We start from the raw sequence: 24,459 nt of genomic DNA, 5'->3' as shown, positions 1-24,459 counted from the left end.
ACCAGCAATCCGTCAACCAAAACGCAATACATGGTATGTATCATAATATAGTTGAAAAGTAACAACGATCAAATTTTTCCATTAAGTATGTTCTCTATCGAATTTTTCAATTAAGTATGTTCTTAGTTTGGTAAGAATTACCCTTCCAATAAAAACGTTTTACCTTTGCACGTCTGCTCAAATGGTGCAAATAACATTTACTTTTAATAAATGTAATATGACGAATATATGAACTTAAACTGTATGTAAATTACTTATATAATCTTTATACAGTTACCACTTATGAGGGTTGACAATACAATTCATGGATTTCTTTTTTTCCAGGTGCAGAAACGGACTGCAGTCTACGGACTTCCAAATCGATTAATGTTATTGTATTTATGAAATTCATTGTACATATTAATAAACGCAGCACAAACATCAGTCTCACAGATAATTGAATCATTATTATCCGTATTCACACGTATTACCACTCGCACTTACATACATCTATCTATTTTAAAATAGAAATTAGGATATGTCATAAAATATGTCGTATTTCAAGCGAGTACTGAAGTAAACAAAAATAATAAATATATAAGTTTGATTTCAAGCAATACATAGAATAACATATCCGATGCATGAGCTGCGTTGTCTTAAAACGTGCGTTTTCTCCATTCGGAACTCCTCGGCCATTTTATCGAAAACAACCTCGGATGTATTTGGACGGTTTACATACTCAAAAAGTGGTACGTTTAAGTCCGCTGCAAGTAGATCGCGTAGTAATTTTATTTAGCATGTAAACTTTATGACTTAACTCTTGAGAATCTTAATTATGTTTGCAATAATTTACTTCATTGGCAATTAATTTAAACTTAGATCAATAAATGCAACTCTAAAACACTACATTTAATAAATGATATAATTCAAAATATTACGAACTACTTCAACTGATGTACCGGCATACATCCGAGGTTGTTTTCGATAAAATGGCCGAGGAGTTCCGAATGCGTTTTCTCTTGAAAGCAGCCTATTCTGTTCATTCCCATTTATCAGAGGTTTGATAATGACAAATCTAACGCATAGCATCATCACCCTGGTGAACCAGAAGGATTTTGATAATAATGGGTTATTATTGCGCAATTCCTGTCTTGATATTACATTTTAATTTAAAAATTAAATAACACATTTCACGGACCTATTAAGCATTAAAGCATATAATACGGTCCGTGCTTATTTCAAGCAGAATAGAGCATGCTATGTCCATGACTTAATATACTTTACCTGGAAAATGTTACTTTTATTGACTTAAATTTGCTTTATTTTTGAGGGAAATAAGCTCTTGGCACATTATTTGTGCACATTGTAGTGTGCATGCTTTTTACTGTAGGCATTAATTTAATACGTTTCAAACAAATTAATTAAGGTACGTCTATCCAGACATAATGTACGTTACTTTAAAATCGTGTTTCCTGGAAAAGGAAAATATCAGGTTTTCTGTAAAAGGTTTTTAAGCGCGAGATGTACAATGTATGCCTTTATTAAGTATCTTAATGTAAATGTGAACACGTGTCTATAAGGATTGTGTTCCAACATGCTGCCTTCACGTACCGAGTATCTTTCTTGAGATGGAGATGTAAAAAGGCAATGTTTTGAGTGTGTGTATTCATTATTTTTAATCTATAGTGGCATGCAACTGCCGTAAGATTATCTGTTAACGTTCGCGAACTGTTACGTGTTAACCTGACTTAATTTTCGCTGTAATTATGTAGCTAACTAATTAATTATTTTAACATACCAAACTGTGCCTAGATAAAATCATAATATAATTACCCCTTTTTAGCAGTAACTATGCATTTTTTTTTAAATAAAGCTGCGCCGTTTTTTCCCAAGAGATACAAGATACAAGAATCTTTTTTTAAAGTCGGGTATGTGTTAACAAGAAACATTAGCTTAATGAGCTATTTTCCGACATGAATAACAGACATACCTAACATATCAACTAGAAAATAACAATGAGCTTGTGACTTGGAAATAATTAAAATCATATATGTTAAAATGAACACATATTAGAGCAAGTATTTACAAAAGCCATTTTTATCATAATCATGCATACAAATACAAATAGGAAAATTGGATTAAATCATCGAAAACAGTGATAACATCAACAAGTTTTCCCGGCTGTGCGGCCAGTCAACACGCGCACGGTTCCACTAGTTGATATACCACTGTAAAATGGTTAGTTGTTTCAAAAGTATAACTTAAAGGGTAATCATATACATTGAAAAAGCATAATTGTAAGTAGCAAAAATATACAAGGGAATAACATCTTTGTACATCGATGTGTAGTTCGTAAACAAAACTTAATTAATCTAGCTTGATAGGGAAAATCTTTGGAAAGTATTGCTTACAGGATGCATGATATCATGTTATCTTGATATTATATACCTCTCACTGTAAAAGGATGTTAATTGAAAAGTAAAGTCGTAACACCTAAATAAAATACTCACCGAAAGAAAAACACAAGTAGTTGTATGTGTTCGACAGATTTTATATAAATTTGAAACAAACATAAATAGATGTGAGCCCATGTAATTTACTTTTATTAGTTGTTATTTTAATCAAAAAAGTCCTATGGAATCTTTTCTGGTATTTGAATGCCATATCTTGTCCAGTGGGTGTAAGCATATATATATATATTTATATTGGCTGTGCCACTGCGGTTTATACCAACCCATAATCTAGTCATCTTATGTTCCTAATAAGTCTTACTAGGGCTTAATAGACAAACCCTTTAACTTAAAAAAATATTTATTAAAATATTATTAAAAAAGGGGTGCGTTTCAGAGACGATCGTTAAGGCGATCGTTAGCTGATTTGGGTAGTACGACCAAAATTACCGATCCGCACCGTTTCAGAGACGCAACGTGCACCTGCTTTATCGTTAATATTGCTCGTAAACCTACGACCGGTAAGAGGCACTCGTTAACTTAACGATCAAGATGGCGGACGAAGATTTTCTCCATATCAAAGTATATTTTTACTTTTTTATTAACATTTGAGAGTTTAATATTACGTGTAGCATGTTCGCTGGTGTGGAATTTTCAAACTATGTCTAAAAATAGCTGAAAACAGTACGAAAATGTTCTATTTCCGCCGTTCTGTCAAAAACGGATTTTAACTGTAGAAGATGTAAGCTTTTTGTTATATTTTGTTAATGTGCTGATATTGAGTACATCTTAAACATGGAATATGATGTTGAATTTGATTTGGTTCCATTGTTGTTTAATATGTCATGTAAAACATGTTCTTGAAATTCTTCTATTTCGGATGGTTTTAAATTCGGATAAATAAATGCATGTACATATTTTGTTGTTACATTACCGGTCTTTGTGGCATGTAGTCAGTGAATTATTAAACAGTGTTACCATATTACCATGTCATGATATAACATAATTATTTTCCTTAATTTTACACATCTAAAACTGATGCTTAATATGTAAATATAGATACTGTACAGTAATGTAAACAACACTGTCACAACAAATAAGTTGATTATTGGCTACTTTAATACCATGAACACTATCGGGTGACAATGTAATCATTTTAGTTCACCTTTACTTGTAATTGAAACTTGTATTAGTAAGGTATGATATGGTTTATGTAGAACTTTGTAGTATATATGTACATATGTGAGTTTTCAACTGACAAAGGTTAAATCTTGTCTTTTTCAGTCATACCATTTGATGCCAAGTGTACAATGAAAATTGACAACAAAAGTGTCATGGTCTTGGTGGAAAAAGCCTTGCTCTTCATTGACCTCTGTTTAATAATGGTATGGAAAAGGGAATTTAATTCTAATGTTGGTTTAATGAATAATAATGGAGGTATATTCAACATATGAACACATTTTCATAAGGACTAATGTAGAAACTAAACTGCAAAACCATATTATGTACCTGCAGTTAATGCACAGGCTATGAACGGATGCTTAATGATATTCTATGTTTTTTTTTTAGTGTTTTTGCTTGTTAAATATTGTTTAAGTTAATTATTTCAGGCTGGTGATAGAAAACTATCAGGAATGCTTCAAGCTGGCAATGGAGGGAAATGTAAAAGTAGGTAGGAAATGATAAAATGCAATAAGATATCAACCGATTTTATGAATAATACAATAAAATGAATTTCATATTGATACAATGTTGGGCATCTTACTTTGAGCAGTTAACTGGTATAGCATAATTGTTATTTAACTTATATGAACATTAAACAAGAAATAAAATGTGACCAGAATGGTGTTTTTCATGTTTTCTTAAATACCCTACTTATTTATTTTTTTAAAAAGACAATAATTTTCATAAAATATCCAACTATTTCAGTTGAAAAATGGGAATGAAAATTATGTGTTTCTTGTTGTTTAACCATTAAAAGGCGTTTTCATAAATGCATTATATTGTGCTGTTTTAAACAATATTTTATAACTTTTTGTCTTTTTCAGGACACTGAAAAATCACAAGGTTTAGAATATGCTCACAGTCAGTCTTCAAGATACTCACCTTAAAGGTTCCAGTGTGTTTTAGGAGACTTTGTCAGAACAGTACTTAATACCTACATACACTGGAGATACCAGACCCAGCAGATAACTACAGATATATTGACACAGAACCTGAAATTAATTGCATATCCCAACACAACATAAAACTTTAAACTGTTAAATAGGCAGTGAGGAATTTGTGTGAAACTTTCATTATTTGAAATCAAATTTCTTATTTATTTTTTAAGTTTGACTTTGCATTTAAAAGCCATTGGCATTAGATTTTCCAAATATATATATATATTTATACAGTTTCAACTGTGATGTATATCCAGTTGTACATGTTTCCTCTAAGGATTAAAACACTTCTGAATTATATAGGAAAATCTAAATGATTCATTTATTCAAACTTATGATAGTATATAAAACACACACTACCATGGTTGATCATGTAAACATTCATACTATCTTATTATAGAAATTAAGTGCATCTTTATATTTCTGAATACATTTATTTTTACTTTGACTGTCTCGTGTATAAACACAGAATGCTACATAAAGTGTATACTCCAGTGTATATCATGACATGACTGAAAAAGATAATAGATAATATTTGCATGAAACTCTGAACACTTAACCACTATGACAATCTGCACCAGTTAAGATACTTTTTGTTAAATAATGTGTTTTGAAGAGACGAGCTTGTAAAATAGCTGTATTTCTTTTAGTAATTTTGTGTATTTGAAGCATGTCTGCAAATGTAGATTTTATCATGTATTTTGAATGGATCTGAAATGCTGTTTATTTAACTGTTATAACAACGATTGACACGAATTGTCTTCATACAAAAAATCCAACCAGTCAAAATTGTATTTTCGAACTATTTCCCAATACAACAACTCTCAGTCACAGTTTTGGTGCACAAACGTATGAACTTTACTCGTTATCCGAACTAAGGCTGGTTGTTGATGATTATTTTCATCACCATCATCATCATCATCATCATCATCATCATCATCATTTTCATAATCATCATCATCATTAGCATCATCATCCATCATCATCATAATCATCATCATCATTCATCATCATCATTATCATCATCATCATCATCATCATTCATCATCATCATCATCCACCGCACCCACCACAACAACCACCACAACCAACTTCACCATCTTCATCATCATCCACATCATCAATCATCAGCAACATCTACATATCATCATCTCGTCATGATCATTGTCGTCATCGTCACATCATGATTAGTATCATTGCCGTCGTCGCATTATCATTATTATTATCTTCATCTTAGTCGTCGTTGTCGCATTATCATTATAATACTGATAATATTCGTCTTCGTCGCCGCCGCATTATCACTATCGTCGTCATCGCATCATCATGATAGTGTCGTTGTCGTATTATTATTATTAAATTATCATTGCCGTTGTCGTCGCATCATCGTGACTATCATCATCAGCACCATTCTGCACGTTTGCATTTACTTTACAGAACATTCATAATACGCATACTATAATATTTCACTTATCAAAGACGAATTCAAAGAAAAATCACCAGCCTGAAAAAAACAATGTATTTTGTTGTTGTCCAATTTTCATTATAATCACACAAATTTTAAAATGAGCGTCGGAACCCGCCACCGCCTCCATCACAGAAAACCCGGATGAAGATGTACTTAAGATACAAATGTAACATTAATAGCAGAATAGAGACCGCGAGTTTGTATCATTTGTGCAAATCATTATAAAAATGAGAGTTACATTAATTGATTCCCTTCAAGAGGTTATCATTATTATTATTATTATATTATTATTATTATTACTATTATTACTATAACTATCATTAATAAAAAAGACAGGTGCGCTCACCAGGTCAAAGTGACGTAACGTCATTTAACTTCAGACTGGGTCACTCGCTTTAACGCTGTGCTTTATCGTTATTCTTTACGTACGACCGGAGAGTTTACGAGACGTTTCTGAAACGCCTTTATGATTATCGTTAAGTTGGTCGTTATTACGATCGCAAATTTACGATAATGGCAGATCGTAAAATCTATCTGAAACGCACATGCTACATGTACGTATAGGACACCTCCTGCCATGGAACATTTCACAGTGCGAGCGCGTTTGTGTTATATTGCATGAAATTCAAAATATAAACGATAACTTATAATAAATAGAATACCTCTAAAAGATAATATGAATTTTATTCCAAAAAGTGTGTGCGACAAAACGAGCACTACCGCTTGTGACACACTGGCGGAATCCGGTGCGGGGTGATACAGGAATCCAGTGGATTTCACGTGAAATCCACTCAAAACGTGAAATCCACTCAGAATTCAGTTATTTTAATATATATATTATATATAATATAATATATATATATACATGTTGGAAAGTTCCTCATAAAGGGTTTATATTTCAAATTTTATTGAAAATGGTCAAAAAATAAAGAAGTTAGAGCAATTTTTCATTTTTTTTTTCAAATCGAGGTGAAATCCAGATTCTGATAAGTGAAATCCACTCATAACTTATTAATTTTAATAAATAATTTTGTGTTTTTGTATACTTATTAGAAAGTGCCTCATAAAGGGTTTAGATTTTAGATTTTATTGGAATTGGTCAAAAGATGAAGAAGTTAGAGCAATTTTTCGAAATTAGATCGGAAATCGAGGTGAAATCCAGTTTTCGAGAAGTGAAATCCACTCCTAACTCAGTTATATTAATTAGTAATTTTTATTTTTTTGTATACATTTTGGAAAGTGCCTAATAAAGGGTTTACATTTCAAATTTTATTGAAATATATCAAGAAATGAAGAAGTAAGAGCAATTTTTCGGAAATCGAAGTGAAATCCACATTTTGACAAGTGAAATCCACTTTTTGAGACGTGAAATCCACTCATAACTCATTTTTTTTATAAGTTTTTTTTGTTAAACAAATAATTGAAAGGGCTTCATGATGGGTTTATATTTCAAATTTTATTCAAATTGATCCAAAAATAAGAAAGTTGTAGATCTATTTTGAAAAAAAAGATCGGAATTCGAAGTGAAATCCACATTTTGACAAGTGAAATCCACTTTTTGAGACGTGAAATCCACTCATAACTCATTTATTCTTAACAAATTATTTTTTTTGTTAAACAAATAATTGAAAAGGCTTCATAATGGGTTTATATTTCATTTTTTTTTTCAAATTGATCCAAAATTAAGGAAGTTGAAGTTATATTTTGAGGGCGTTGTGTTGTGTATGCATAATTGTTTAATGTGTTCATGATAAACACAATATCCATACACATCCAGACCATACCACGTGGAGGCGCCCTCAATCATGGCCCTTTTTTACTTTCGAATTTTGAAAATATTAAAAATTTAATAAATAATCCGAAAATTGTTTTGTATTATTTGTTTATGCCAGACATTTATTTATGGTTATTTTTACATGTACATTGGTTGATATACGTAACATGGTTCATGGATTTACAATTCATCATCATCATCATCATCATCATCATCATCATCATCAACACCACCATCACCAACACCACCATCATCACCATTTTCATCATCATTTACATCATCATCATCATCATCATCATCATCATCATCATCATCATCATCATCATCATTATCATCATCATCATCACCACCTTCAACATCACATTCATCATCACAAACACCATCATCATCATCATCACCATCATCATCATCATCAACAGCATCATCGACACCACCAACATAACATTCATGATCACTAACACCATCATCATCATCACCATCATCATCATCATCATCATCATCATGAACAGCATCATCGACACCACCAACATAACATTCATGATCACTAACAACATTATCAACATCAACAACAGCATCATCATCACCACCAACATCACATGCATCATCACAAACACCATCATCAACAACAACACCATCAACTACGACAGCAACATCATCATTCTTCAAATCACTTTCATGGTATGAAATTATTGTGTATTGTAATAAACCTGTTATGAAGAGTTCCTTCAGAAAATATAATAAGTATAAGTATTAGTTAAAGATGCACTATTACTCCCAAATGATTTATACTACAATTCATGTTGTTGTTTTTTAACTTACCAACCATGATGAATACATATCTCATAATGGACACCGTGTTGAATTTGAAAGAAAAGTGAAAAAACACGATATTCCTACCTTATGTTATGATAGTTGACCACTTTAAATCTTTAAGCATTCACCAGTCATTTAATAGTTTTGCGTACTCAGCTACACGGTTACAATCTTGTTATCAGTTATTTATATTTTGCATAAATGCATTATTTAGTAAAAAGTTAAAGGTTTATTACTCAAAATTTATGTTTGTTATGAATGTGTTTGTATCGGTTACAAATACGAGTGTCACTTCAACAAAAAATGTTAGAATTTCTGAAGTACTGAGTTGACTTGCAAAATTGATTTACATGTATGCATGCATTGTTTACATTTGTATTGCTTTTATCATTAGTATACTTATAACTGAATTTAATATAGAAAAATAAAAAAAAATAAAAAATAACAATAAAAAACAATGTGTTTGTTATTCATGACATTAATTTTAGTACATGTGTATATTTTATGGGTTTTATTATCTTTGCCTTAATTTATTATTTGTTTTATTGATATAAAAAATGAAATAATTATCATCAAATATCTAATGTTTGTTTTCTTAACAACGTTAATTAACTGTAATCTTTTGCAATCCTATTACCCCCCGCGGTCATTCACACCTTCACGATAACGCCCGATACCTACTATAAAATTTTAAAAACAGAGACCGGATGAGACCGGGACCGGGAAATAGTATCGCCCATAACTGCAATCGGAACTCCTCGGCTAGTATCAAGATATGGCCTCGGATATAATACGGGTCGTAAGAAAATAGTCCATCATGGCCGACCAAGAAGATGTTCAAACAACCAAGAGATATGTTAGTCCAAAGACAGAATGAGGAGCGAACTTTTACCACTTATTTGTGTGTAAGTGTTATTTTTATACTTATTGTATTTTAATAAAATACAAAAATAGTTTTAAAAGAGCCCTAATGAGAAACTAATTGGAAATGTCATAAATTCTTAGTGGGTGGGGTAAAGTTAGTCATTCTAAAATGCCGTCCAGGCTTTTTTTTTAATGATGGTTAGCCTGGACGGCATTTTAGAATGACTAGGGGTAAAGTATTCTTTCATTTGACAGATTCTAATTTAGTAAATAACAATTTTGAAGCTCCAGTGATCAGTGGCAAAAATTAAGAAAACAAATACTCTTTTTGTTTTTTTTTAATAACAAATAAGTCTGAATCTGACTTTACTTAGATCGATAATAGGTTAGACTTTCTTTCTCAGTGTATTTATCTCATACATTTCATATCATTAACTTTAATTTTTTATAATTAAAATTTACATTCTTTTAACCAAGGATGTATAGTTTATATGTCCGTGATTGTTGGTAGCAAACAACTTAATGTAATGGCACAATTGCAGGGTTCTCAATAAGTTTCGGTCGAACCATCTCCAATAGTAAAGTTACCGACCAGCTTCTACTTATTCTACTAAAAATTCATTTAGTTTTCCAAATTTGAACCGGCCCTATTGCCATTTGAACCGTCCATTTTGGCCGGCAGCCGGTTCTTATTGAGAACACTGAATTGAATACCTCGGCCCTGTTCACTAATATAGTTCTCTAAATAAATTAGATCTTCATTCTATTGGTTTAACAAAATAAGTTTGAACGCATAAACCAGCACACATTTCTTTCAAGACTAAATTCTTTGATATCCACCAGTGGTGGTGATGCAGAAACATTGAAAAATGTTGACATTTTTACTGTGCCAATGAAATGCAGACATTTAAATTTTAATCTTATTGTCATTTTCAGAGAAGAGTATGGTACCAGGGGTGCAGCTGACTCTGATTCCCGGCTTGTTCAAATGAAAAAAGGCAGATGAGGTAATGGTTGTGCTATTTTCGAAATTCGGACAATAATTTAACAGTCAAGTATCCTATTGGTTTAAGCCCAAAAGTACCTGCATGTTTGTACAATTAACCAACAAGGATTGACAGTATTAAAATATCAACATTGTAGATGAATTTAAACATGATAACAAGTTCATTTCATATTTTTAATTAACCAGCAGTCCAGAGCTAAAAGCTGCTCTCTCACAGATTGACAGTTCTTCTTGGTCATTCTTCAAAAGCCCAAAGGAGTAATTAAATTAAATTTACACATATAATTAATTATACGGCTTAAAGCGATAGCAAAAAATATTTTCCAATCAATTGAAATCTGTTCTATTATGTGTGACCTTATATGACTAGTTGGAGGAATTTTTACCAAATTTTCAAACTTGTATATGAAAGACTGTGATCTGATATTATGTCAGCAGTCTAATATCACTGGCAGGGTTCCCGCTGGCGATCGCCATTGTCGCCATTTGCGACAAAATCGCAAAAGTGGCGATAACTATTCAAATTTGGCGAATTTATGGCGACAACGATTTTTTTCTGAAATATTTTCTTAAAATGACGTAAGTGGTGACCATGCGGCCTGCATGATAATCGATTCTGTCACTGCCATAAATCAAGCGCAGAGCTGCTAGTGCGACAACAAAAATTAATCCGATAATTAGGGCAAGCAGTCACGGCCCAGTCAACACCTCGCTAATTATTGCAGAATTTTATTGCTTTCACGGATAAACAATGACATCCTTTAACTGTTATGTCTCTTATTAGCAAACAATTTTAATATTTAGCTCAACAGCCTTGTTGTTGCGTAATTATCGTGTTAGTTTTAAATATGCAAATCGTAGAATTTTATGTTGTCGGAAAGTCACGTGATATGCAAATTTCGTAATGACGTTTACGCGCTTAAAATAGACTTGCTTTCGGTTTTGTCGCAATTTGTAATTGCTATAAATGCAGCATTCTAAGAGTTCAAAAAGTGTCAAAAAGATTAACAGAAATCAAATAAATAGGATTAAACCCCATTTGATAAGGCTTCTAATATATTGGCTGGAGTAAAGAGTAGGTAGACAAATTTCTATTAGGAAAGTTATGGCCCTAGTTTGACAATGTATATTTCTTAGAGTTTTCATTTATTTTAAATTTATCTCATAATTTCACAAATGTATTCTTTTATTGTATGCAGGCATTAGACTGAAATCAACATATTGATGTTTATGTCACATTTTTTGCAATATTTTTTTTATTTATATACTAGTCCATATACAATGAATTTTGTCAACAGAATAGCAATTTGCTATTAATATCTTGTGCTTCATGTACAACAAAATGTTATGATTTGCACAACAATGTGCTAATTAAATGCAATTTAAGGCTCTTAAAATGCTTAAACCCCATGAGCTTCAGGGGGCTTTGCCCCCTTGGCCCCCACAAGGGCGCTGCCCTGGACCCGTAAAGGGGCCTATCGCGGCCCCCTTAACCCCCCGCGAAAAAGTGGCGACAACTTTTTAGAACCCAGGGGGAACCCTGACTGGTTTCCATACATTTGCACAATAATTGCCAATTGGCTTGTTTAAAGACAAAAATAACAAAGGTGTCAGAACAGTAAAACTGTGAGGATGCAGCTTTAAATTGGTGTTGCACTTAATGTTTAATGAATACTTTTCTGTTGTTGTACAGGCTTTTAAAATAATTGATCTGAAAATATAATTCCTATTATTGTTGTATTTTCTGTTTTCTATTTCAGGCACTGGAATCCGAATGTAATAAAAAATGCCATTGTATGAGGATTGACCTGCAATGCATGGCAATCATCTTAACACAACTGCAACGCCTTCCTTGGAAAAATGAGTGCAAGATGGAAACAAAGCGTTTAGTGGAACATCTTGTCATCTCAAATATTTGATGACTTACATACTGATGTCCCAAATTCAAGGTTGTGAGTTCAAGACCTCCAAGATACTTTCTCTTGACCTCAGGAAAAGGATGTCCATACTTGTTTCTTCTTAGGCAACAGACTTAAGAGTGATTTTGTAAGCTTCCAGCTTGCATAGCAATCTGATAAGGCATAGAATAAGTACTAGCTGACTTGCAAACAGTTTTTCCATTTGTGTTGATTTATTTTTCAGTCTGTTGGAATGTTTATTAGAAGTGATGCGCATTGCTTACTGCAACCAATATTTGTTTTCTTTATTAAGTTGAATTTAACGAACACATAACATGACTTGTGCTTTTACAGATGCATGTTTATTTCGTTGATTGTATGAGTTTATTTTCTCAAATGATGTAATAAAAGTTATTCTGAATGACTGTCCTTTTTTTGTTTGAAGAAAATGTGTTGAGGTTTTGGCATAGCATAGTGTCATCATCATCATCATCATCATTGTTGTGTACAAATAAAACATTCAAAACAATGTATTAAAAACCAAACTGTCAAGCCAAGTACTCAAAGAGGCACAAGGATATTGCTAAAGAGACCGGTAATACAATTAGACAAATAAAATGTAAAGAAAGATCTATAATTCTGACACATGGTAATGCTTTAAATAGTCCTCACATTGTGTGTTTATGGTTAAAGTGGAGACATACAGTATATTTTGTATTGAAGACTTAAATTTGTAGGGCAACTTACTATCCATATATGGGGATTAAGCGCCAGAAATATTGTGAAGTCTCCCAAAAGACTCAATGCACTTAAAAGGGCTTGGCACAGAAATGAAAGTAAAAATGGGAGCAAAATCTAATTTATCATTAGTTTTACATTGGATTGCATACACATGGCTCTGTTATTACTTGACTAATATTAAAAATAAAATTAAGAGACATGTTGATCCAAACTGTAATTATTCTTGTTTGCATTTTATGGAGTTGGACATAAAAGAGTCATTTGGTGAAGAGTGATCTAAAGGCTAATTATTCAAAATAGATTAAGTATTATTGAAAAAAGTCTGGTATACATTGCTGAAAAGCTTAGCAACCTGTTTAAATATTTGTTTAAGGCTTTTATTGACAAAAAAATGAATCAGTTGAGTATCTTATCAGTTACTCATTTGGTGTTGTTTTTAATAAAAAATGACAATTTACTCAAAGATATTGAGACTAATAATTATAGATTTAGACAAGTATAATGTGTAAGGAAACTTCTAATGAGTGGGTTTTATCCACAGCCTAGGAGGTAAAGTGAAGCATGATCTGCCTTGAACAAATACAATTTTAAGACAACATCTGTCAACTTAGTGCACCAGTCAATTGTACCCCCCCCCCACCCCAGGTCCGGGGGAATACTGGGGTTAACCAGGGGATATGGGCCGTGTTTTTACCTATCAGGTGGCCCTGCAGTGCTGGTTGAATGCAGTGGTTTTATCTTCGCTTAAAATATAGAGGGGAATGGACCTTACCTAGAGTCCCTTGGGTGTGGGGGCATATGGCAGGGATTTTGCCATTGGATCGTCCGCACAGGGTGGGGATTTTAGCCGGGGTTGGCTGTACTGAAAGTCAAAGTCCCCACTATTCCCCAGACCTGGGGAGGCCGTGGTTACAATTGTCTGGTGCATATCCACATGAACGTTGTATTGGTACTCTAACAATTGAGCTTACTGTGTGGATAGTCACCGCCCCACCTCAACCCCACAGAACTGCTTACACAAAAAAAATCTGCAGCCCAAACCTAATAATGCTGAAGTAAAAGCATGCATAGATTTCAGCTGGTAAAGCTGACTGGGTGCCAAGCTCACACCCATCCTACCACAATCCACAAAAGTCTGCACAATATGCAATCAATGATTTTACAGAATAGTAATGTTGTTTTAATGGCAAGGCATGGTGTGAAAAATAACACGGCAAAGTATGACTTAAAACTTACATTTCATAGGGTATTCCTATAACTGTTGAGAAAATGTTGACATTTAGTCCATGCATGCATTTAATCCGATGTAATGATTCATGCATGCCATGAACCGTATGATCATTTCAATGACTGTCAAGTACATTTTCTGTGTGCTCACGATTTTTCTAGAGAAAATAGAGTGCTTCAACTATAAGAAAACATCTAAATATTCATAAAACGAACATTTTTTGAGGTTAAAATAAATATTTTCTCTTAAACAAGCACATTTAATTTAACACAATCCATTTCCTTGTTGTTACAATGGGCCTTCTTTACGCGGATTGAAAACGGTGTTAATCGCCGGCAGCCGCATCGCACTTTCGTATATCCTTACTACTATTTACGAGGTATATCTCGAAGCTTGCCGGAGATGGCCGAGTTGTTACGATTGCCATAACTGTTGTGTGTTTCGAACTTCTGTCAAGTGAAGTCGATCGTCCAAATCGATGGACAACATTGTAATTGTTTCATGTTTTATGTCACAGCCAACCTTTTTACCAAATTATCGGCAACACAAAAGCGAACAAGTAAGGATTACATTCCACCTTCATGATGATTATTTAATATAGTCGACTCGACGCAGAGAAATATAATTTATCAGTAGTAGGTGAGTAGTTTTCGGACAAAGTATCTCACGGACACTCGTGAATTTCCCCTCATTCAGGGTTCGAATTTAGACTCGCATACTCGCAAAATGCGAGCGACATTTACAAATTGCGAGTGACTTTTATTCAAGCTCGCAAAATTCTGCCAGTGGCTTTTTCTAGACCACAAAATGTTAAAAGGAAAGTAGAATAAACATGAACTTAACTCCGCTACGTAGTCGAGTGTAAACAGCCGATAAGTGACATGTTTACACTAGAAGACAGTACGGAGTCACCCTCTAGTAAGTTTCCAAAAATAGAACAAATACGGAAAAGGCCGAGTTTTATCTCGAATCTTTCCGGGATGCTCCGAGGCGTGCATTATACAAAGTGAATGCGAATGACGTAATCACCTAGCTCAATCATTGGCTAAATTTAGCGCTTTCGCGCATTCCCCTTTGAATATATTTGGCCCAATTGTCAAAATGAATAGACTTCGTCTATCGATATATATCATGGTCCAATGTATCCAAGCTACATTTACGGTTGCTTTTTTTTATTTCAAATTTATATTGTTATTGATTTTAATACTTACAGACTTAATGAAATCTGTAGCGTGCTTGTCGAATGGGTATTAAATTACCCGATGGCGAGCGTAAATATACAAAGTGAACATTGTCAAATTATTGGACAGCTTTGTTATCAAAAAGCTGCCAGCATCAGGTGAGTCTTTCAGTACCCCCAAATAGAATAAGCCATCAACAAGTTCTAGTAGTTGAGTCACTCAAGATTGATACTTTTTAATATTCATAATATGTCTTAGGCCTAAATTTCTACTTTAATTAGACAATATTATAAGGGAATAAAGCAAATAATAAAATTGCAAGTTGATTTTTCATTTTGCGAGTTGCCTCAAAATGCACTCGCAAAATTTTGCGAGTGCTCCTCAAAGTAAAATTCGAACCCTGTCATTTTTAGGTTTTTAAAACGTATCAGCGGTCAAAAGCACTTTTTATCAGTTAAGATATATTTGAAGTTAGTAACCCCCCCCCCCCGACCTGGGGGGCCGTGGTTACAACTGACTGGTGCTTTATAGCTACTGCAAAAATCTTCATTAAATCCGGACTTAAGGCACATTAGTCGATATTTTTCTTCTACTTCTTTATTTGTGCAAACAACCTTATAATTAATAGTAGTAACCAAACATGACTATGGACAAACAACGAGTGTCACAGACATGACGCAGTCTTAGTGCAAAAAATTGTATGTGGATGGATATTTTTACGATTTTTGTTATGGCAAATTCTTAATATTAAAAGAAACCGGTATTGAAAGTCTATTATTTTAGACTAGATGCAGTGATGTAGTCTTGATCATAGAGCAAAAGATATTGGGCTCTCTCTTATGTACATAATAACACATAACCTTAAAGCCATCCCCATCTACGGCTACCTTATCTCACTTAAAAGACCATCTTGACAGCATCACAAGATCACAACTCCTCCACCACATACTATAACAAATTCTTCATAAAAATTTCTGAGGTTTATTATACTTGGACAAATATTCAGATGTATCTTCAAACATCAGAATATCTTAAAAAAAAACACTTGTCTGAAAACTGCTCGCCTACTAGGTAGTCATATCTTTTCTTTCTTTTTTTATCTTTTTGACGTTTCTTATGTATACCTGTAATTAGCATGCCAAGAATCTTCAAAACACTTGATTGCATCTATTAAGGTGGACTACCTTAAAGTCACAATAAAAAGCATTCAGGGATACTTTTTAGTCATTTTGAGTTTACAATCGTTCTGTACCCCTGTATTATAAATGAGTCTGCCAACTAAAATTATGTCAAAAGATTCTATGACGTTCATTTATTGGACTAGTGCTACTCCACTGCAGGATTGACAACGTTGCATGATTAACCATTCCTCAGTAAATAAGACTTTTATGTTCACAAAATAGATCAATATAAGTCAATGTGCTATGAATGTGTTGAATATCGATTGCATCCACTCTATTTCAACTACAAGTTGTATAGAAGTTGTATTAGTTTTCCTATAGAAATTATGGTCCCAGCCCAATCTTAATCCATTGATGGCAATATCCAAAGATGTACACTATGTATGTATATATATATATATATATATATATATATATATATATATATATATATATATATACATAATCGTACCCTTTTGTAGTTTAATAAGTTCATCAACAACAAAATGACATTGATGCCTCACCAAGTGTGTGCGACTTTGTGCTGGTTAAGTCGTGCAGCGTCAGGAACGGGCCAGTATATACACTTCAGTATATAGTAGGTGTCATCAAGCCCAAGCCACACTGTCTAAGAGGCACGTGCAGTATGCCATTAATTAGCTGGCACAACTGTGGGTTGTCGCTGTAGTTCGGATCACATTTAATCTTCAATTTGATTAACAACTCAAGTCCAATTAACATGTTAAAAGTAAGTTATTGATTTATTCCACATTGAAGTTTTATAGTTACAGTAATTCAAAATAAATCCAAAGACTTATTCAATAAGAAACATCAATTAGTTGATTTGATTTGTCAGTTATGAAAGAAAGTGAATGAAATATATTACCGCAATAAAACAAGTTTGATAGTTTTTTTAGTAAAAGAAGAAGTACAAAGTTCCTAGTTAATTTTCAAAGTTTGTCCACCCATAAATAAATAATGTACAGACTATTTAAACAAACTTAAAGAGAAAAAGTTACCAATGAGAATTTAGTGATAAAAAGATAATGCAGATTTGTGGAAGTGTCACACAATAATAACTATTGTCAAAAAGTAAAATTACAATTAAAGATTAAAATCTGAGATAATTGAAGTGTCATAGTCTTAAAGAGTAAGGTTTATGATTAAAATCTGAGATAATTAAGTTGATAATAATTAAGAAGAGGAAGCAGTAAAAATCTTATCTGAAATGCCAAAACACAATTAGAATGACAGACAAAAGTTGATGCAGAAAATTGAATATGAAAGTAGGTATTATTTAAAATAAAATATTGCTCGAAAAAATAAAATATTTTTTTTAACAAAATTTGAGAAAGAAAGTCAGATGATGACATGTGCCACAATTAGGATTTTGGGACTTGTGCATCTAAAAGTGAAAACTGTGTTACACTTGGAAATATTTCTTTAAAGTATTTACGATTGCCAATTGGTTAGCATATCATTATTTCATACTCATAATCAGAGGGTTCCAAGTTTGATTCCCACTCAGAACTATGACGATTATTATATCTTGTTTTATCCAAGGAATCTTAGATGGTTCTTGAAGACAATTTAGGATGATTTTTATATAGCTTTCTCTGTTAGATGTACAAGATTGATGATTATAATTGCCTTCACCTTATGAGGCCCTGATAAAATCTTTTTAAAGACTTACTTGTTTAAAAGTCATTGGAAATAAAGCTGTGTCCATTGATTAATAAAAAGATATCTTGAAAAATCAACTATAAGGGCCTCCACTATTTGAGTCAGTGTTGAATCCATGAGACTCATCCTAATTTTTCGACATGATCATTTGTCTAATTAATCACATGTATACAGCAGAGTTTAAAACTCATGGTGTTTGTCATTTTAAAGCAGATGTAGTAATAATTCCTTTGATTGCTCTAGTTGGCTATTCAGAGTGAGTTTTGTTCCAAACTGTAAATAAAAAGTTTACTAAATTCTTTATGGTACATCACATTTTCAAACCATCAAAGAAACTTATATCACTGAAAATGATAATGGTAATTATTTAACACTTACTGCCTAGTCAGAAAAGTAGAGTTTAATTGCTTTATATACAACTAAATATTTTTACTAAGTTTTTTTATTTTATTTTTAGTCACAGGTGACTCTTACTTGCCTGGATGAAACTGCTTTCTGAAAATATCTAGTGACCAATGGAGAAAAGTAAGTAAATTAATTAATAATGATTATTTATTTATAATAAAACTACACTATACCCTTTTTACACCAAATATGTACAAGAATTACTTATATGCTCAAATCAATATTTATGTATGTTTAATAGCGTTGGATCAAATTAATTTTATGCCCCCTTTTGAAAAAAGTGAATAAAGGTTTGCAATGTTGTATGGTAGGTTGGTCCGTCAGTAGACTGGCGTGGAGAGTTTTACCTCTGGGGACCATGTAACTGCAGTGGTAGAATGTCTTTGAGCAGTAGATGAACCTTAACTGTTTTTGAGATCAGTAGGTCAATTGTCAACATATAGATATACAGGCAGCTGCAATGAAAAAGTATATTAAGAATGCTCTTTGGACCATAAGGTCATAGTCAAGGTCACTAAAATAGAAAAAAATGCTGTCTCTCTCATTTTAATAGTTCTGTGTGAATATTGATGAAAGTTGGAGGAAAGATAAATTGCTTAATACAACAATGACTTTATGTCAACAGTTTTAAACAATATTGAAGGTCAATGAAGAAAATATTTTGCTGTTAAGTTGCTTTTGACAACATTTACTTAAAACGCATGTATAACTTTGGACTGTGTTTGGTACCATTTTTTAACTAGATCATTTTAACGATTTAATACTTAAGGTCTGATCTTGTATTGCCCTGGCAATTAAATTGTATTGGCTTAAATGCACGGTAGATAAGGTGTGTATTTAAGTGCTTATTTTGGATGTGTTTGCAGGCTGATTATACTTAATGGTATGTAATCATTAGAATATTTGAGGTTTAATATTTTGTAGTTTGATAGAAACTAATCACAAGGGAAATGTTGGGGTTTAGTTCTCAACCTGCGTGGGGTCTTTGCTGTTTGATTCCATCTAACTCTCCTTGCATATCTGTTTTCTCTCTACTAATGTGTATGATTTGCCTCAGCCTACTCAGCGTTTCTTGTTGTTGCACATGTTATTTAATACTTCATTTTCTTTTTCATTAAAATGACAAAATAAAATGTTTACCATGCTTGATACCAACTTTTTGTTAAACCTTTATAACTTATTTGTTTTGGTCAGCCAACCTGAAGTATAGGTTATAGTATTTGTATTTATGAAAGTGAATATGGTCAGTTGCAGCATCACAACCACTGACCAAATTTGCTTACTAAAAGACATTTACTAGCTGAGTGGTTGTCTACTCAATCAGAGGCTTGACAAAATGAAGTTTCAAACCCTACAATCTTTATAATTAAAGAACATCTTGTCCGAATTTTTCGAACAATCTCATGCTCTTTATAATAGGATCAAGCAAAGTATTAATTTCATATTTGATTTTGTTTTTAGAACCTTTTCTTGTATATTTGTTTTTACCACCTGCTGACACTTACTAATTACATGTCTAGGAGTGACAGCAAAATGGTTCTTCCATCATTTTTTAAATTTAATGTCACTTTTCACATTCATCTCTCAATATCAATATATAATATTAATATTTGATGAGTGAATGCATTCACAATGGCTGAGTGCACATAAAGATAATATTTCAAGCAAATCATGACAATTTACAATGAAGTATTAAATGGTTAACATCTGGTCATTTGACTACTCAATGATCGGTTTGGGAATATTGGTATAGTTTAACCAATGTAAAAACACACTATTTTTTGTTATAATTAGTGTTACATTTGTTCTGAGACCTTTAAAGGAAAATATCTTCATAGTTATCATGATAATCTTTTTTGGTAGTAAATTCAAACTAAAATACATTATGCCTAAAAGAAACACAGATTTTCCCTGTTTATCATAATGGAATGTACATTGTACTTGTACAATTGTTTGCAAATAAAATGTTCTACTCCATCCGTCACACAAGGCACGTTCTCTTTGCAGCTTTGACATGTGACCCTCACAACCCCATCACTTTTTTATGTTCCTGAAACTTGAATGATTAAGAAAGCTATTGGTGATTTTGGCTGAACTCATCATCACTGTTTGCCACTATGCAATGTCTTCAAACCTCAAATGCTTATCTTTTTTAACAGTTTAATGTTTGAAGGATCGTACCTGCATGCATGTACATATTAGCGAACTATCAATATGTGAAGAGACCTTAGATTCTTAATTTGTACACAGGGGCACACTGATGTAAACCTCTGCTTTGGATAACTTTAGGTTAATACTTAAAACTGCTGACTTTAACATGGATTATAATTATAGAGGACTAAAATTAATAAAACTAGTTCTATGTGACAATGTGTTCTTGTTTCTAGTAATGTTGTATGTATAATTTTTATTGAATGAGTGTCTTGGTAAAAGTACAAAAAGTTTTAATACATAGATGAATAAACTATATTATATAAAGCAAACTTGTCGTGTAACAATGCATGCTACAATATTAGTGATTTCTCATTTCAGAGACTATGGCATGCAAGGCACGGTACATGGAGGCATTGTGCCGGAGGGACACAACCAAAACTTTGTTCTTGTGTGTCATTATCATCACCGTGATGCATTTCATCATCAAGTTCGAGCAGATACACGAACATGGTGACTACAAGAGTCTGGATCTGCCTTTGACTGATACAGAGATTTCGAACTATCAACCACTGTACCTGAAGGAGTTTGAAATATTCCCTTCTAGTGGGGAAGTAAGGGTACCCAGAATTATACACCAGACTTGGAAAGATACCAACATTCCCATGAAACTAACCAGTTGGGTACGGTCATGGTTAAAAGTAAATACTGATTATCAGTATTATCTTTGGACCGATGAGAGTGCTAGGGAATTGATAAAAGAAAGACACCCTACTTTGTTGAAGACATTTGATAGCTACACTGAGGGCATACGAAGGGCTGACGCCCTTAGATATGTTATACTGTACGAGTTTGGAGGAGTGTACGCTGACATGGATGTTGAAAGTCTGCAGAATCTGGACCCAATGTTGCGAAAGTATGCCTGCTTTGTTCCTCAGGAGCCCTACGAACATCCAATACTTTATGGCAACTTTGAACATCTTGTTATCAATGCGCTTATGGGATGCAGGCCAAGACATCCCTTCATGAAAATGCTTATTGACAATTTGCCATATTTTTCTCATATGTGGAATGTATTGGACAGCACAGGTCCACATTTTTTGACCAATGTGTATAGAAGGTATACGGATGAAACACATTTAGAACCCATCAATGATAATGGCGTATATCTTGCCCCTGCAGAATATTTTTTCCCACTATCGACCCCTCAAAACATTTTTGGTTTAGAATACAGTGCTCAAATTTTAACAAATTGACTGACATACAGAAACAAGCTTGTGTTACACTTAAGCGAGTGGGTGGTAAGAGAAAGCCACTGAATGTGTCATTTACAGAGCATCATTGGATACACACATACTTGAACTTCCGTATTTCACTGAAAGGACCAGTGGATATTCACAAGATAGTTCCTAGTGTTAAGATATATAAAAGAAACAGCTCAATGTAGGTTTAACTTACCTGTAGTGTGCTCCCTTGATTTTGAAATGTGAAGGTGTTCTTAATTTATTCTTTATTGACCATCTACTTATATTATGACTTGCATTTTTAGGTAATGTTCTTAATCTGACAAGTATCAATTACCTCTGAACAATCTTTTTTAGGTTTTTAATCTATCCTATTTACACCTCAACTTCCATTTTTTAAATGAACATTTCTGAAGAACGCAACATCTTTGGATATGTTCTGATTGTAAATCACAGACAATAGGTCCGTGCACATATTAATATAAATTGATTTCTAGCTCGACTATTTGAAGAATAAGGAGAGTTATACTACTCACCCAAACATAGACGTCAGCGTCACACCTTGGTTAAGGTCTTGCATGTAAGCACCTTAGGTCATTATCTCAGCAAATTGTATTGCATTGAAACTTTAGATATGTATTCCCAACTATCCAACCTACTTAATTAATAAGTTAGATAACACTTATTTGAATATAATGCAAATAATGGGCCTTTATTATTTGACTTAGAAATTCTGGTTATGGTTTTGCATGTAAGCATACATAAGTTAATATATCATCAACTACTTGATGTATTGCATCAAGACTTTATACAATGGAACTCAAATTAGATAACTCTATTTTGCATAAAATGCTAATCATGGCCCTTTATTTTTCAATTTATAAATTCCAAATTTCTGATTCTATATTTATAAAACTTGAATCAAAACGTTTTCCTTGATATAATCAATGACTAGTTTGAAACTTGGTCACATGAGGTCAGAAACTAGGTCACTATGTCGAATATTTCAAAAAACATGTCTGAAACCAAATATTGGTATTGATTGGTCTTTGTTCAAACTGTGGTCAGAGTGTTCCTCTTGATGTATCTTGGTAGATTTTAAAAGTGGGTTACATGGGGTTCAAGCACTTGGTCGTTAGGTCAAATTTTAAAGAAAACCAGTGAACAAAAAGGCAATGTATCCAATCCAACCTTTATTAAACTTAATCAGAAATTGCCTTGATGAAATCTTGGCTTAGTTTGAAAAAACTCAGTCAAAAACTAGGTCACTAGGTCAAATCTTGAAAAACCTTGGGAATACTCTAGAGGCTTTATATTTTGCAATATTACTTGTCCAATCTGGCCTTGATGAAATAATACTTTAATAGTTTGAAACTGGGTAATGTGGGGTCAAACTCAAGGTTACTGGGTCAAATCTTAATGCTACACTATATATGATATTCTTTTATTTCTAACAGTTGCAAAAAACTCATTTCTCATATCCAATGCTCATTCGAGTCCATCATTCTGTTGTCGTATTGCTTGGTTTGATTGGAATGTTTCACCAACACATGATTTTAATGCAATCTATTGCCTAATCTACCAGGGATATCAATTCAACGAATTTGCTTATTTTGTATATGTTCATACTAACAACCTTGAACTTTTTTAGTGTTCAGCATAATATTGTGTAAACTACCCACTTACTATGTTTTTATCTACCGCTTTACCTAATTACAATCAAGAATGGCTGACTCTTGTTTTACTAAAATACACTGTGTGAGAACGGACACCGGATATAGCTCAAAAAGTGATAAATCGATAAGCGTTTGATTTTGACACATGGAAAGTTTTCTATCATGTTTTGTATGTTATGGTTATATTTATCAAAATCGAAGAGTTTCAAATAACTTGACCCTGTGCAATATACGACTATGATGGAAATGTGTGTCCTCTTTTGTATAATAGCCCAATTCTCGCCGAAAGTTGCATGATCGCTCACAAATGTTCATTTTTGTGGTACGATTTCAACATAAATCAACATATTGAAAATAAGAATAAAACTCGAGCGATTTCATTGTAATTACATTATCTAGTAATGTGTAAGATATCAATATGATATGATTTGTTGTTACGGAGATATTAATACCTTTTGATGCCCTGGCAGTGTACTGGGGATAGATGAAGCAAATAAATAACTGCACAGGGGATAGCTATTAAGTGGACTGAGGATAGTAACGATGTAATAAGAATAACGAGACTATATATAGTATTGC

The 24,459-nt window shown here is 32.9% G+C and overlaps 2 long non-coding RNA genes and 1 pseudogene across 2 annotated transcripts; all 3 read left to right on the top strand.

The window, feature by feature from the left end:
• The first annotated feature begins 3,760 nt into the window (after nt 1-3,760).
• On the top strand, nt 3,761-5,336 carry LOC128226607 (uncharacterized). The gene is made up of 3 exons (XR_008259704.1): nt 3,761-3,814; nt 4,040-4,097; nt 4,478-5,336. It is a non-coding gene; the product is annotated as an uncharacterized LOC128226607 (long non-coding RNA).
• A 4,112-nt stretch (nt 5,337-9,448) lies between these two features.
• Nucleotides 9,449-12,832, top strand: LOC128229212 (uncharacterized). Its single transcript, XR_008260055.1, has 3 exons — nt 9,449-9,548; nt 10,444-10,514; nt 12,274-12,832. It is a non-coding gene; the product is annotated as an uncharacterized LOC128229212 (long non-coding RNA).
• A 1,965-nt stretch (nt 12,833-14,797) lies between these two features.
• LOC128228869 (uncharacterized) lies at nt 14,798-23,765 on the top strand (annotated as a pseudogene).
• The last annotated feature ends 694 nt before the right edge of the window (nt 23,766-24,459 follow it).

Source organism: Mya arenaria, chromosome 3 (genome assembly GCF_026914265.1).
Source record: "Mya arenaria isolate MELC-2E11 chromosome 3, ASM2691426v1".
Classification (NCBI taxonomy): Eukaryota; Metazoa; Mollusca; class Bivalvia; order Myida; family Myidae; genus Mya; species Mya arenaria.
This window is presented reverse-complemented; position numbering and strand designations above follow the sequence as displayed.